The sequence below is a fragment of the Euprymna scolopes genome, chromosome 44 (assembly GCF_053919585.1).
Source record: "Euprymna scolopes isolate OS-2025 chromosome 44, ASM5391958v1, whole genome shotgun sequence".
Classification (NCBI taxonomy): domain Eukaryota; kingdom Metazoa; phylum Mollusca; class Cephalopoda; order Sepiida; family Sepiolidae; genus Euprymna; species Euprymna scolopes.
The window spans coordinates 7,229,010-7,243,376 of NC_136525.1; the positions used below are offsets into that span (position 1 = coordinate 7,229,010).

Genomic DNA, 14,367 nt, shown 5'->3' on the forward strand with positions numbered 1-14,367 from the left:
GAAACTTGTTATCGGTTTTCCTTTGGGTGCTTCTATAATAATAAAAACAAAGATTTTGATTTTGGGATTCTGTTTCTGAATCTGAACTAGATTTATCTGAAACTTTCGTGGTTTTTTAAAAACATTTTTTATTTGACATTTACATATTTTAGATTTTTCATTTCTCCTGCTCCCTACCTGCCTTGGAGCCCTTTTATGGGAACTGGAGGAACCTGTTTGCCCCAACGCAACAAGGATACAAGAGAAGTATACTCTTGCTGATGGATTCAAGCACTTGTTTCCTTTGTCTTTTCTAATGGCCTCATTTCTAGGAAAGATGTTAGTCTTCCAGCCATATTTTATCCATTCTTTAAGTTGATTGACCCTTTAGCTACCGCTTACTAAATCAGTTTATTGTCTAATGTGGGGAGTGTGCGTGTATTTTCTTGTTGTGTTTGTCTGAAGCGATTGATTGGATCAGACCTATTCAACTGCCCATCTTAGCTCAAGTAAGGGCCAAAGTGGAGAGTTGAATTCCATGTCCTTGAACATGATCTGTTCAACCACCAGGATTCCGTCCTTAGACATTATGAGTTGCCACCGACGGTCAACAGGTGACCCCATTGAAGGACTTTTACTTTCTGCAGGGGGCAGTTGGTGTATTCTAATGCCCCACCGACAGGGTCACAAAACATGCAAAAACAAAACATACAATTTGTGAATTAATTTTTTTTTTCTTTTATAAAAAATAACCGATTGAATTTTGGAATTAGATTTCTGAGAAATGTAAAACTTAATTTCCTCCCCTGTTAACTCTCCAATTCAAATCGCAAGATTTTGCACCCAAACTGCTACATTTTACAAATGTAATTTTTTATGATTAACTTTCTACTTTATCGTTTTCTGTAATTTTTGGATATGTTACTATTTGCGACATGACAATTACGTAAATACCATTTGTTTTAATTGAAATTCAGTATTTTTTGTTATCTATAAATATAAAAGCGAAAATGTATGTATGTATGTATGTATGTATGTGTGTGTGTGTGTTCGTTTTTTCTGTGTCTACAAAAGGCTTCTTTCAGAGAAGCGGTCGGTTGCTTCACAACTTTTTATATCACATAAATCGTAATATCTCACATCGTAATAGCTCGCCTGTCTATTTAATTTGCTCGATTTCAGGAAGATAAAAATTCAACATTTGTCGCTTGCCGCATGTGGGTTAGTCTTTTTCCTATAACATCTTGAGAAAAAAAAAAAAAAAAAAAAAAAAAAAAAAAAAAAAAAACGTTTCGCAGTAAATGAATGCTATCCCGCCGTCAAACTTGACCTCATTAACTCATTAAAACGGGCACCTGCCAAATCCAAGTAATTAAATAAATTCAAACGTATTTCCGTTAGCATCTCGCGGTGGGGCAATGGTAGGTATGTGAAAACGTCAAGGCTGTTGCGAGGGTTAAGTGGCACTGGTAACTTGAGGGGGGGGGGTTTAACTACACAGCATGGATACTGATGACATAGCACACATGTTTCGCTACATGCTGGTATTTGAATTGTTTTCATACATTCAGTAGAAGTGAAAAATTTTTTGAAGTGAAGTTTTGTGTCATTTAAGTCATCATTATTCGACTTGAAGGTAATTTGTAATAGTTTTGAAACTATATATATTCGTTAATATAGATATTAAACCTTATTTGTGCAAAATATGAAGCCTATATGACTTTACCTTCATTGGTTTTCAGTTTACCTAAAATGTGAAGCCGTTACGAAAATTTTCAAAATTTCACTAATGCCATCTTTAACCTACGCACTTTGTTTACAAATATTTTCCGACAGGAATGACACCAGACTACAGCTGGCTAAAAGTATAAAATTTCTTTTAGCATATAAATTATTAAAATTTATTTCAGCATAATGAACTTTTAGGATTTAAATTATTTTAATTTCTTTAAACCAAAACATTTCTCCCCGGCAAAATCAAACGTCAATGTATTTTTTTTCTATTTTATCATTTCGAGCTGCTTTTTTTTTTCTTCCATTTGTTACTTTTTTTTTTACTATAATAAACTAATAAACCAATTTACAATAAAAAAAAAAAAAAAAAAAAAAAAGTTATTTTTAAAATTAAAAATAAAACTTTCATAAATATATTTTTTATTATGCACATTTTGCAAACTTTAAATTCTAAAAGTTTTAATAATTTAAAAGAAATTTTAATTTATATGCTAAAATAAATTTTAATAATTTATATGCTAAAAGTTCATGAGAAATGTAAAAAAAAAAAAATTATATTTATTGGTGTTTGTATGAGAAAAAAAAAAAAAAAAAAACGGTGCTTCTGCAGTTTATTCATGACATTAAATAAATGGAAATATTAAAAAAATATACATCGTACGTACTCGTCATGGGATAAAGTATTCATACAGAAAAAAAGCATTTAATTTGATCAGACTTCATATGCGGGGATGTAATATTGCCTTAGAAATTGACTGTATCTTCCGCCCCAGCATCCCCCTTCACCTCTTAATCTTGTAAATAATTGATTAATAAACTTTCAAAATATATTTTCTTGTTCTCCATTCAATAAGCTCTCCAGTGATATTTGTTTTTTTGAAATCAGACAAGAAATAAGAAAGTTATGACAAAATAACTGTGAAAAATCTTGATATCGGTCACAACTTTGTTAAGGAAATCCATTGATTCTATTGTCAAAAATTAGCCTCAAATTTCAGCTTTAGAATTGTTGTAACTTTCTTATTTATCCTACAGAGGTGGTTCAAGTATCATTAGAATGGTCTCTGCATACTCTTTCTGCTGAGCTGTTCCATTTTGAGATATGTTAACTTTGAATTTTTCTTTCACGTACCTAGCAATGGTTAAGGTCAAACGTTTTTTTTTTAACACTTTAATTTACAACTTTGCCTCAACGGTTCGATCCGCATACTTTTTTTTACCCCCCCCTCCAAACACCCGGGTAACGCCGGGTACTCCTCGCTAGTTTAAATATAAAAGTACTGTTATTTTTAAACAATTCACAAATGTTATGTTTGTTTTTTTGAATAAATTGTCTGCTTTCAACCGAGTTACTTCCCCCTTGCTTACGTCACGTGACTCAATATGTACAATTCAGCATGTAATCTTATCGCCCCCCTTTTTTTGCCCGTATCGGAACAGTTTTTCGTAATTTTTGGATATGTTACTATTTGTGACATGATAATTACGTAGGTACCATTTAGGCGCCTCCAAAATTCACCACAAAAATACACCCTCATAAGTAAAACGATGCAACTTTATTATAAATTAATATTATCAATATAACTTTTGTACCATTTAAAAGAAGGGCAAAATAAACCAGTAATAATTAAAAAAAAATTTTTTTTTTTTAATCGAACGAAAATAATGAAATTTCGAGACGAAAATCGTGTTTACATAATTGGCGCTTTAAAATAACGTTCTCATCTAAGTAGAGATTTCGAACGTGAACACATACCCGTGTTTAATAAATCTAGCAAAAATCAACTAATGGTCAGATTTGTGAAATTTTCGATACTTATCCATTTTAGAATAGAAATTACATTTAAAATGCAGTTTCCGTAAAATATACGAGAGGAAATATTTTTATTTTAGTGCGTGCCCCCTTCCCCTATTTATTTTTTTTCGAAATTCGGACAAAATATATTTAAATCGATCGAAATTTATATTTCTGAAACATAGTTCAAATAAGTAAAAAAAACATTTTTTTTTAAAAAGTTTAAATACACATATAGAACCATAATTTACCTTGAAGTTGCAATTAAAAAAAATGATATAATTTTAATTTTTTTTTTTTTAATAGCATTTTTTCGAATTAATATACTATAATCAGCTGAATTGCCAAGAAAAAAAAAAAACTTCCTAAAAATTAATTTTTAAAAAGATTAAAATTCCATTATTTCAAAATGTTCTGTTACATATATATTAAGTTTTAATATAAACATGGCTCGTGTCAGCTATTCTATCGCCAGATTGAAACCGATTTAAAAATATTCCAAATATTAGACATTTTATATACCCCCCCCCCCATATTTTGTTTGTCTCTTTTTACCGAACAAAAGTATGGAAGCCGGTACAAATTGAAGATAAATGTATGGAAGCCGGTACATACATTTACATTCAGTAAAACCGTATTTCATATTTAATATACAAATGTTTATAATATTATTAAACTAAATCTTAAAACGTAACAAAATTATAACAAAGATTAATTATTGTGGTTTGAAGAAGATAAATGTTTTAAAAAATTAAGTTGCTTCTGCTTTTCCATAGTTAACACAAGTCTGACGTCACGGAATCATGCTTTCTTTTTTTTTCCACATTCGGTTGGCAGTGTCTAGTAAACAATCAGAAGGGACCTTTCCAGGTCAGAAAAAATCGGAAGTTAAGACGGAGAACTTGGAGATAACCACTGTAATTCTCAACTTTGTATTTGTAGTTTGGGTTCTTATGCAGTATACCAACCGTGCTTTTTTTTTTTTTTTTTTTTTTTTTTAGATCGGATTTTCAAGTATAATTCAATTCCTGGGTTATGGTTAACTTTCGTCACCCGTTGTTTACAAAGCCATTTGCCGGAAGTGACGTTTTATCTACGGATGATCAAAACCGTATAGAATGAACCTTTTTTTTTATATAAGTTTTATTCAAACAGGCTTTATGGACTTTTTTTTGTATTTATTAACTGTTTTATTCTTTTTATCAAACAAAAATAGAATTTTTATATTGACATATTATGGACTGTTTTTTCAAACATCGAAATTTTAAAATTAGTTTTATTTAACAAAAAAAAAAAAAAAAAAGACGGTGTTTTTTTTAAAAATTAAATTCTAAACTTTATTTGAATTTTTCAACAAACTTTTACAGAGATAAAAAATAGACTTTATAGATATTAACGAAAAGTCTTTGTTTATTTTAACTCTTTAACAAATTTTTACAGACATAAAAAAGACTTTATACATATTTCATAATTTATTTTAAATATATTTAATGAAAAGTCTTTGTTTATTTTAACTCTTTAACAAATTTTTGCATTCATATAAAAAAATAGACTTTATAGATCTTTTATAACATAGAATTTAAAAAATTTTTAAAGAAAAAGTTTTTTTTTTTCATTGTTCATGTAGTTAACTCATACATCATAAAAAAATCGTATCCAATACATTATATTCCCAAAATAATTGCCTTTGATTCGCCGCCGCCAAAGGAATTCTTGTGGATGACTATTAAAATTTGCATCGCTAGTCCCCCGCATGGACCTGAATTTATTTTTGCAAAGATTCCAGCTACCTTCCACACGATTTGTGTGAATAGTAGGATCATTTGGGTCCACAAAGTTATACCGGTGGTTTACCACAGCATGGTTCGGTAATGTATTATAGGCGCGCCAACCATCTGTCACAATCCGTGTGCCTGGTCTCACGTACTGTGAAATGATTGGTAATAGGGTGGCAGCATCTTTCGTTTCGACTGGCACCATCATTGTCAAGTTCGTTTCTCGTTCTACCATGCACAGAACCCACTGACCTGGACGGAATCTTCCTCGGTGATATTTTCGATGCATGAACTGTTCGTTCAGGACCACCTAATTGTATTGGATTTTCTAGCATCGTCATCGCGCATGAAATTATACCAGTCGATTACAGATTTTTTAGAGACGCCAGTTTCTTTGCAAACAGTCACTATTGGTTCCCCCAACGACCACCAATACAAAATTTGTATCAAGTCTTGTAGCCGTAAATATGGCTACCTTCAAAGAAGGAACCAGCTCTAATGTTTATTGTTTTTTTTTTGCATTTGGAACAAGACCAACAATAGCCGTCAATAACGCGCCTTCCATTTCTATGTTGGAGATTCATACTTCGACATGGGTCAGTACATTTTGTACACATGTGTTGGTTGGCGATTAGGCCACGTCGTGCCAACCATTTCATGATATTCAGTGTATTTGCAGAGGACGTTTCTTTAATCACATCACTGAATACTATATTTGTTGTTGCTAGTTCTGTCGCTGGCATTACTGTATTTGCTAAAATGTTCATAATTTGGAAATCAATTTGGCAGTCTTGCAAATTCGAAAGTAAGTTCGATAACTCTAGAAGGGTCATAAAACTTTAATTTTAAAATTTCGATGTTTGAAAAACAGTCCATTATGTCTGTAAAAGTTTGTTGAAAAATTCAAATAAAGTTTAGAATTTAATTTAAAAAAAACAAAAAAAAAACACCGTCTTTTTTTTTTTTTTAAATAAAACTAATTTTAAAATTTCGATGTTCGAAAAAGTCCATAATATGTCAATATAAAAATTCTATTTTTGTTTGATAAAAAGAATAAAATAGTTAATAAATACAAAAAAAAGTCCATTAAGTTCAAATAAAGCCTGTTTGAATAAAACTTATATAAAAAAAAAGGTTCATTCTATACGGTTTTGATCATCCGTAGATAAAACGTCACTTCCGGCAAATGGCTTTGTAAACAACGGGTGACGAAAGTTAACCATAACCAATTTCTGCCATGTTTATCAAATTGTTGCTTCTCGGGGTTGCGTTTACACGCACGAGCGCGCGCGTACCAAGATGGCCACCAGCAATAACATAATAAATGACATTGCTTTATATCCGGAAAACTACCTATTTGCGAAAAACTTAAATGCGATATTCGGTTTCAGCATACCAAAAAATGTAGTCATTTTAAAGGGAAATGGGTTATGGTTAACTTTCGTCACCCGTTGTTTACAAAGCCATTTGCCGGAAGTGACGTTTTATCTACGGATGATCAAAACCGTATAGAATGAACCTTTTTTTTTAATGTTTTATTCAAACAGTCTTTATGGACTTTTTTTGTATTTATTAACTGTTTTATTCTTTTTATCAAACAAAAATAGAATTTTTATATTGACATATTATGGACTGTTTTTCAAACATCGAAATTTTAAAATCAGTTTTATTTAAAAAAAAAAAAAAAAAAAAAAAAAAAGAAAGAAAGACTTTTTTTTTAAATTAAATTCTAAACTTTATTTGAATTTTTCAACAAACTTTTACAGAGATAAAAAATAAACTTTATAGATATTAACGAAAAGTCTTTGTTTATTTTAACTCTTTAACAAATTTTTAGACATAAAAAATAGACTTTATACATATTTTATAATTTATTTCGATGTTCGAAAAACAGTCCATAATATGTCAATATAAAAATTCTATTTTTGTTTGATAAAAAGAATAAAAGTTAATAAATACAAAAAAAGTCCATTAAGTTCAAATAAAGCCCGTTTGAATAAAACATATATATAAAAAAAAAAAAACATACTGGGTTTACCGATGTATTCGAAAGTTCAAAATGGCGCCCGACTCTCTCGTTAACACGGTAAGTTTGAGAAAAGGTGCTATGAATATAAAACTAGACAAAATACTGTTAGAAACTCGCTCAATATAAGTTACCGTGACATAAGTTGACATATATTCGGTGGGTTTTTAATAGTATTTTGTCTAGTTTATTATTTATAACACCTTTTCCCAAACTTACCGTGTTAACGAGAGAGTCATTTTGAATTTTCCAATACATCGGTAAACACAGTATGTTTTTCGAGCCGAATAAACATGTTACATTAAATAAAAACACAAAAAAATTATCCAATTAGGTAGAAAAAGTAACTTATCTTACCTTTGATAACATTTATTTGTTATATATTTGTTTTTTTTTTTGACAACTTTTTTCGAATCTATGTGTACAGTAATACAAACCCACATTTTTATATATTCAGTATTGATCATCCGTACCTTAAAATTTGTACGACGTCACTTCCGCCGAATGGCTTTGTAAACAAAGTGCAAGTCTTAACGAAAGCCAACAATTAAAGATATCGTAAAAATTGAATTTAGCTTGAAAATCATATCTAAAAATGAAATAGCAAGGTCCCTAATCTGCATGAAATACCAAACTTTAAACAAGTTTAGAGTAAAATTTTCGGTACTTATGCACTTATGTTACCATGCTAAAATAACTTTGAAAGCCATTCTTAAAACGGGGAAAGGGAAGGCGTTTTGCAATTCCGTACTTTCACCTAACAATTGAATGAAAGAAAATGGTACTTCTGCACTAGTGTTACCGTGCTGAAATCATATGGGGGGGGGAATGCGTTAGGTAATTATTCTGTACTTTCACCTAACAATTTAATTAAAGTATCGTAAAACTTTAAAATACTTTTCTTTTTTTTTTTTTTTAAAGAGGTAAATTTTTACGATGTGCCCCAGCGTATAAACACACCGACCTCTCCATGTTAAGAACGGCTTCCGAAATAAACAGCCAAACCTAGAAAGCCGTTCTTAACATGGAGGTTTGAGGGGGAGTGTTTATTCCGAAAGCCGTTCTTAACATAGGTGGTTGGGGTGTTTATACTACGCTGGGTGGGGCAGGTCGTTACCCCCCCAAAAAAAACCTTTAAAGATAGTACGGTAACATAAGTGCATAAGAACCAAATTTTTCTTGCTTTAACTAAAAGTTTTATTGGTGCTTCTACATAATTTGAACCTAAGCGACTTTTGGCCCCAAACCACTTTTGGGTTAAGGTTCGAGTTTTGTTTAACGTTTTATTATTAATTGATAAAAGTGTGAAGGGGGGGGGGCAAAGTTTTAAAATATTAATTCTACTTGTAAGCACATTTTTAGTAGAAAAAGAAAAGTTCAACGGAATAAAAAAAAAAAAAAAAAGATATAACAAATACTGCTAAAGATATATATATACGCACACACATACACTTTCTAGAGGTGCTAGTGCAGTAGTACAGTATCCGCGCTATTTTTAAAAAAAATCATATTTCGAAGTTTAATTAAAGTTTTATGATATTTCTTTATTCAATTGTAAGGTTAAAGTATAGAATAGGTACAAAACACCCTCCCCATGTTAAGAATGGCTTTTTAAATAGCAATAACGCTATTTCAGCACGGATCAGTAAGTGCACTCACTGGTACCTTATATATATATATATACACACACATACATACTCTAAAAGTTATTTAAACATACAATAAAAAAAAGCATGTTAAAAAAATGTTAAGCATACAAAAAAAAGTTCAATTATTTCAAAATTTAATGTGTTTTTAGTTGTTTTTTTTTTTAAACCAATAAATAAAAAAAAGAAAAATCCTTAAGTGTAAAATTTAAAAAAAAAAAAACTATTTTCTACAACGGAAGAAAGGTTTTTCGATTTTACTGTTTGGTTTGTTCAGTTTTTGCAAATTGTATTTAAAAAAAAAAAACAAAAAAACGGACAAACTATTTGCTAAATAAATAACTAAAAAAAATTTTTTTAAAGTATATTTTATATATATATATATAAATTTCGCGGTTTGTACGCAAATTAAAAAAAAAGCGGAACCGGTTATAAAAGTGCTTGCCTTAAAAAAAGAAACAAAAATGGCAGTGTATATATACATGTATATATATATGAAATATATAGTTAAGCTAAGATCATATTTAGACTGTTGCAGACACCATGATTATTTATACAAAAACACATTGAAATGAAAGGGGAAACTAATAATTAGTATAGTTTAAATAAATATACATAAAAACCTACATAAAAAAAATATTTATCTAGTCCAGACAGCTAAAAATAAAACTGCATCATTACAGCGAATAAACAGATCTATATTAAAAGTAAAAGATAATAAAAATAATAACAAACCTATTAGATTTCCTTTGTATTTCAAATAAAATACAAACATAAACCAGATATATAAATATAAAAAGTTAGACGGCGATTTTTTTTTTTTAGACAGTCCAAAGGGAATGGTTGGATTGTGGCCACCCCCCCTCACTTTTTTAAACGATAGTTTTTTTTTTTTGCTGTCGTTTTTTTTTTTTAGGGATCCCTGCCTGGTTTTCTTTTTAGACTTATGTTATTCTGGTGACTGGTCCCCGTTGGGTCTGGTATATATTTACAGCAATTGCCGTTGTCCCCCCAGATGGCCTGACGACATGGGGCGGTTTCGTTGTGAAGAGAGAGTGAGTGACCCTCCACGCGCGACTGTCTAATTCCGCGGGAAGTTGGCGCACACAAAGCGGCCGGGGCATCATGGGATAGCAGCAGCAGCAGCAGCGACCGTCGTTAATCAGGCCTGTTCGATAAAAAAGATATGACGTCATGCACTTTAGTACAATCGATGACATACTAAAAACTTAACAGGTCGATAGTGAATGATAGCTTTATTAATTTTTTAAAAGTTTTCTAAAACTGAACTTTATTCAATATTAATTTAAAAAAAAAAAATCAAAACGAATAATTCCTATTTACAGTGCCTCCCCATGGGACAGAGTTAGACACCGGGGTTGTTTTTTAACGTGGAGAAAAAGAAACCTATATAAAAACTGTCTCAGTCGTGAAGGATTTCTCCTACACTGAGAGAGAACAGGAAATTGAAGTTCAGCATCCGAAGAACGTCTACTACACCTTGATTTTAAAACGAATAGTTAAGTTGGGCGTGTTGCTATGTAAACTAGAAAATATAAACAGGGCTCTATGGACAAATTTATCTTTAGTTGAATTCTTACAACTTTCGTTTATTAGCCAAATAGGAATTTTACTAGCCAAACTCACATGATTTTTGGAATATGGCATCTTCATTCTATATATATATAAATATTTCCTGTATTGCTTTAATAAGTGTAATAAATATAAATATAAAAAATATTTTATGTTGATATTTGAAGCTAAAACATTCTAATTTCTTCAGATGTTTTTTTTTTTTAAACAGCCTTCGATAAAAAAAAAATTAGTATATTGTTCTATTAAACTTTTATTGTTTAAATAATTTAACTTTGTTCGTTTTATTAAAAAAAAAAAAAAATGAAAAAATATTTTTTGCTCAGTAGTGAACTTTGGAAGATCGTCAGTGAAAGAAATACAATCGCCAAAAGATAAGCGTTTCATTATTTCTAGTCGCCACTTTGAAAAATCATTCGCAAATGCGACTGTTTTACTCGCAATGTAGAGCCCTGTTAAAGTTCCATGAATTTTAAAGAAAAAATGAAAACAAGTGATAAGTTAGTTTAAAAGTTTATATTGAAGCGGTTAGCTCCTAAAATTCCTGGCAAATTTTATGACTAATTTATTTTTTCTGATTTACAAATTGGCCATTAGTTCTCTGTATAAAGGGGAGGGAAGGAAAAAAAGCAAGTGGAAGGAAGAAGAGAGAGAGAGAGAGAGAGAGAGAGAGAGAGAGAGAGAGAGAGAGAGAGAGAGAGAGAGGGAAGTATAATTCTTTTTCTTCGTTACCTTTCTGAATTTTTGAGATGAGGATTGATTAGTTGTATCATTTGGATTCTTCGGACTACTGTTCTCATCTTGAGTGCTCTTTTCATGTTCAGTTGATATAACCTTCGACCTTCTTCAGGTGTATCTTGTTGAACTCGGAAATCTGTCGTATGGAATCCTTTATTTAATCCACAGGGGTAACATGTTCTCGTTCTGTCAGCTATGACTGAGTAGAAGTCCTAAGTAATTTGCAATTTTATTTCGGGAGTCGCCCACACTGGGGATTGAACCTTCAACCTTCAGAACTTTTACAGCTGAATTTTACCAAGTACTTTATCCACTTTAGCCACGTTTTTTTTTTTTTTTTTTATTTTTGCAAATTAAATTGTATTTTTTAAAACAATTTCTTTTGGTAATATTCTATATTGGATATGTCATTATTATAAGGTTTAATTTGAAGTATATTTTAATTTCATTTATTTTATTTGTTTCCTACAAAAAAAAAAAATACATTTCCTAAACCCTTCCAATAACCCTAAGCCAAAGTGGCCACATTTTTAATAAAAAGCTTGATTTTATTATTTCTTAATTAATACTAGCCTGGTTGTCCGGCATGGCCTGGTGGTGTTTGGAGGTGTGTGTTGAGCAAAAAAAAAAAAAAAAAAAAAGTGGTAGTAGGTAGGCAGGCTCAAACCCATACCACGAAGGAGGAAAAACATGTGAAAAAAAGTGACGTCTTTGCTGTTGCGCCCATCGCCAAACCGGAAATGACATAGGTTTAAATTAAGGCTAAACAATCGAAAAGAGCAGATGGCTTTCGAAAATATTGATGAAAAAAGCGACCCTTCCCTGTAGAACAGTGCCCAGTTGAGGGTGAAGGAATTAATGTTTTTGGCCAATTTTTCGATATTTATCATTCAAAGGGTCGAGCTTCAAAATGATGCCGATCTCATGAAAATCTGTCGCCTCTGTCGAAAGTTTTAGGTAGACATACATACATACATACATACATACATACATACATACATACATACATTTAAACAGACATGTGAGATATATATCAAAGATTAATAATATATCAATAACAAATAAATGACAAAAGTCTATATTCCAAATTTCAAGATGTTGACCATCTTACTGTTTATTTCATTAAGTACGTTGACATGCACAATTCTTGACAGCACCTGTTTCATGTAACTATTATACCAATTCTAGGATTTATTTCGCCCTTAATTCATCAGAAGAAAAAGCACTTATCAATTTTAAAAGAAAATAAAGTCATATGTGCGATGTAACGTAATCCCCCATTGAGGAGCTTTAGAACTATGCTGAGGTAGTTTTGTATTCCCGGGTGACGCCAGATAACCCACGGATTTAAGATAGAGAAGATAAATATATATATTTTATTTCATGTTAAAATAGATATTGTTTGAAAACCAGAGAAATATATTTTTATGGCTAAAAGTTGACGACAGGAAATTTAACAAAAAATAAAAACAAAACAAAAAAACAAAAAACAAAAAACAACAACAAAAAAAACAAAAAACAAACAACAACAAAACAAAAAAAAACAAAATAAAATAAAAAACAAAAACAAACAACAACAAAAACAAAAAACAAAAACAAAAACAAACAACAACAAAACAACAAAAAACAACAACAAAAAACAAAAAAACAAAAAAACAAACAACAACAAAAACAAAAAAACAAACAACAAAAAAGCAACAAAATAAAACAACACAAAACAAAATAAAAAACAAAAACAAACAACAACAAAAGAACAAAAAACAAAAAAACAACAAAAAAAAACAAAAAAAAACAATAAACAAACAACAACAACAAAGCAAAAAACAAACAACAAAACAAAACAACACAAAACAAAAACAAATAAAACAAGAAAAACAAAAAAAACAAAAAACAAAAACAAACAACAATAAAGAATTATTTTACATCTGGACACATACAATTCAAAGAAAGTTTTTTTTGTTTTTTAAAAATAAAGAATTATTTTACATCTGGACACATACAATTCAAAGAAAGTTTTTTTTGTTTTTTAAAAATAAAGAATTATTTTATATCTGGACACATACAATTCAAAGAAAGTTTTTTTTGTTTTTTAAAAATAAAGAATTATTTTACATCTGGACACATACAATTCAAAGAAAGTTTTTTTTTTTTTTTTGTTTCTGAAAAATAAAGAATTATTTTACATCTGGACACATACAATTCAAAGAAAGTTTTTTTTGTTTTTTAAAAATAAAGAATTATTTTACATCTGGACACATACAATTCAAAGAAAGTTTGTTTTTTTTGTTTCTTAAAAATAAAGAATTATTTTACATCTGGACACATACAATTCAAAGAAAGTATATATTTTTTTATGTTTGTTTCTTAAAAATAAAGAATTATTTTACATCTGGACACATACAATTCAAAGAAAATATTTATTTTTTTTGCAATGAAAGTCCTGTAAAGTTTTATAGTTGTTGAAAGTATTTTAATTATTTCTTTGCATCTAAATCACTTTCATAAAAAAAACTATCTTTTTTTCGATTTTAATTTGTTTTTTTTTTCCTAAATTAATTATTAAGTTTTTTTTTTCAGTATTTGATTGTTTCTTGTTTCAAACATACATAATTCTTCGTATTTATTTATTTGGGTTTGTTTTACTGTACACACCCTTTATCCATTCAGCACGGCCGCAGCCAAGATTGAACTCACTACATGAGTTTGTAATGTACCTATTTACTATGCCTCCCCACGGGACAGAGTTAGACACCAGGGTCGTTTTTTAACGTGGAGAAAAGGTACAAAAATAAAAATTGTCTCAGTCGTGAAGGATTTCTCCTCCACCGAAAGAGAACAAGAAATAGAAGTGCAGCATCTGAAGAACAGATGGTATTTATTTGCTCCCCCACCGAGCAAATTAGGCACAAGGCCAATTTTTAATGTGAGGAGTGAAGGGAGGGGGAAGGGAAAAAGGGGACCAGCTCCCGAGAGGTGGGAAATGGGAGCTGGTTAAAGGTCAGGCATGTGGGGTTGCCCCCACATCTGGTCTTTGCTAGTCATAGCTAGTCATAGCTTGCAGCATCTGAAGAACAGATGGTA

At 30.3% G+C, this 14,367-nt stretch overlaps 1 protein-coding gene across 1 annotated transcript in view; it reads right to left on the reverse strand.

Annotated features, from left to right (window-relative positions):
* The window catches only part of LOC145268668 (polycomb protein suz12-A-like), a 97,423-nt gene extending 87,351 nt beyond the window's left edge, over window positions 1–10,072 (reverse strand). The window contains exon 1 of the mRNA XM_080124157.1: window positions 9,691–10,072. The gene's annotated coding sequence lies outside the window, so the exon portion shown is untranslated. The remainder of the gene's footprint in view (window positions 1–9,690) is intronic.
* Between the last annotated feature and the right edge of the window lie 4,295 nt (window positions 10,073–14,367).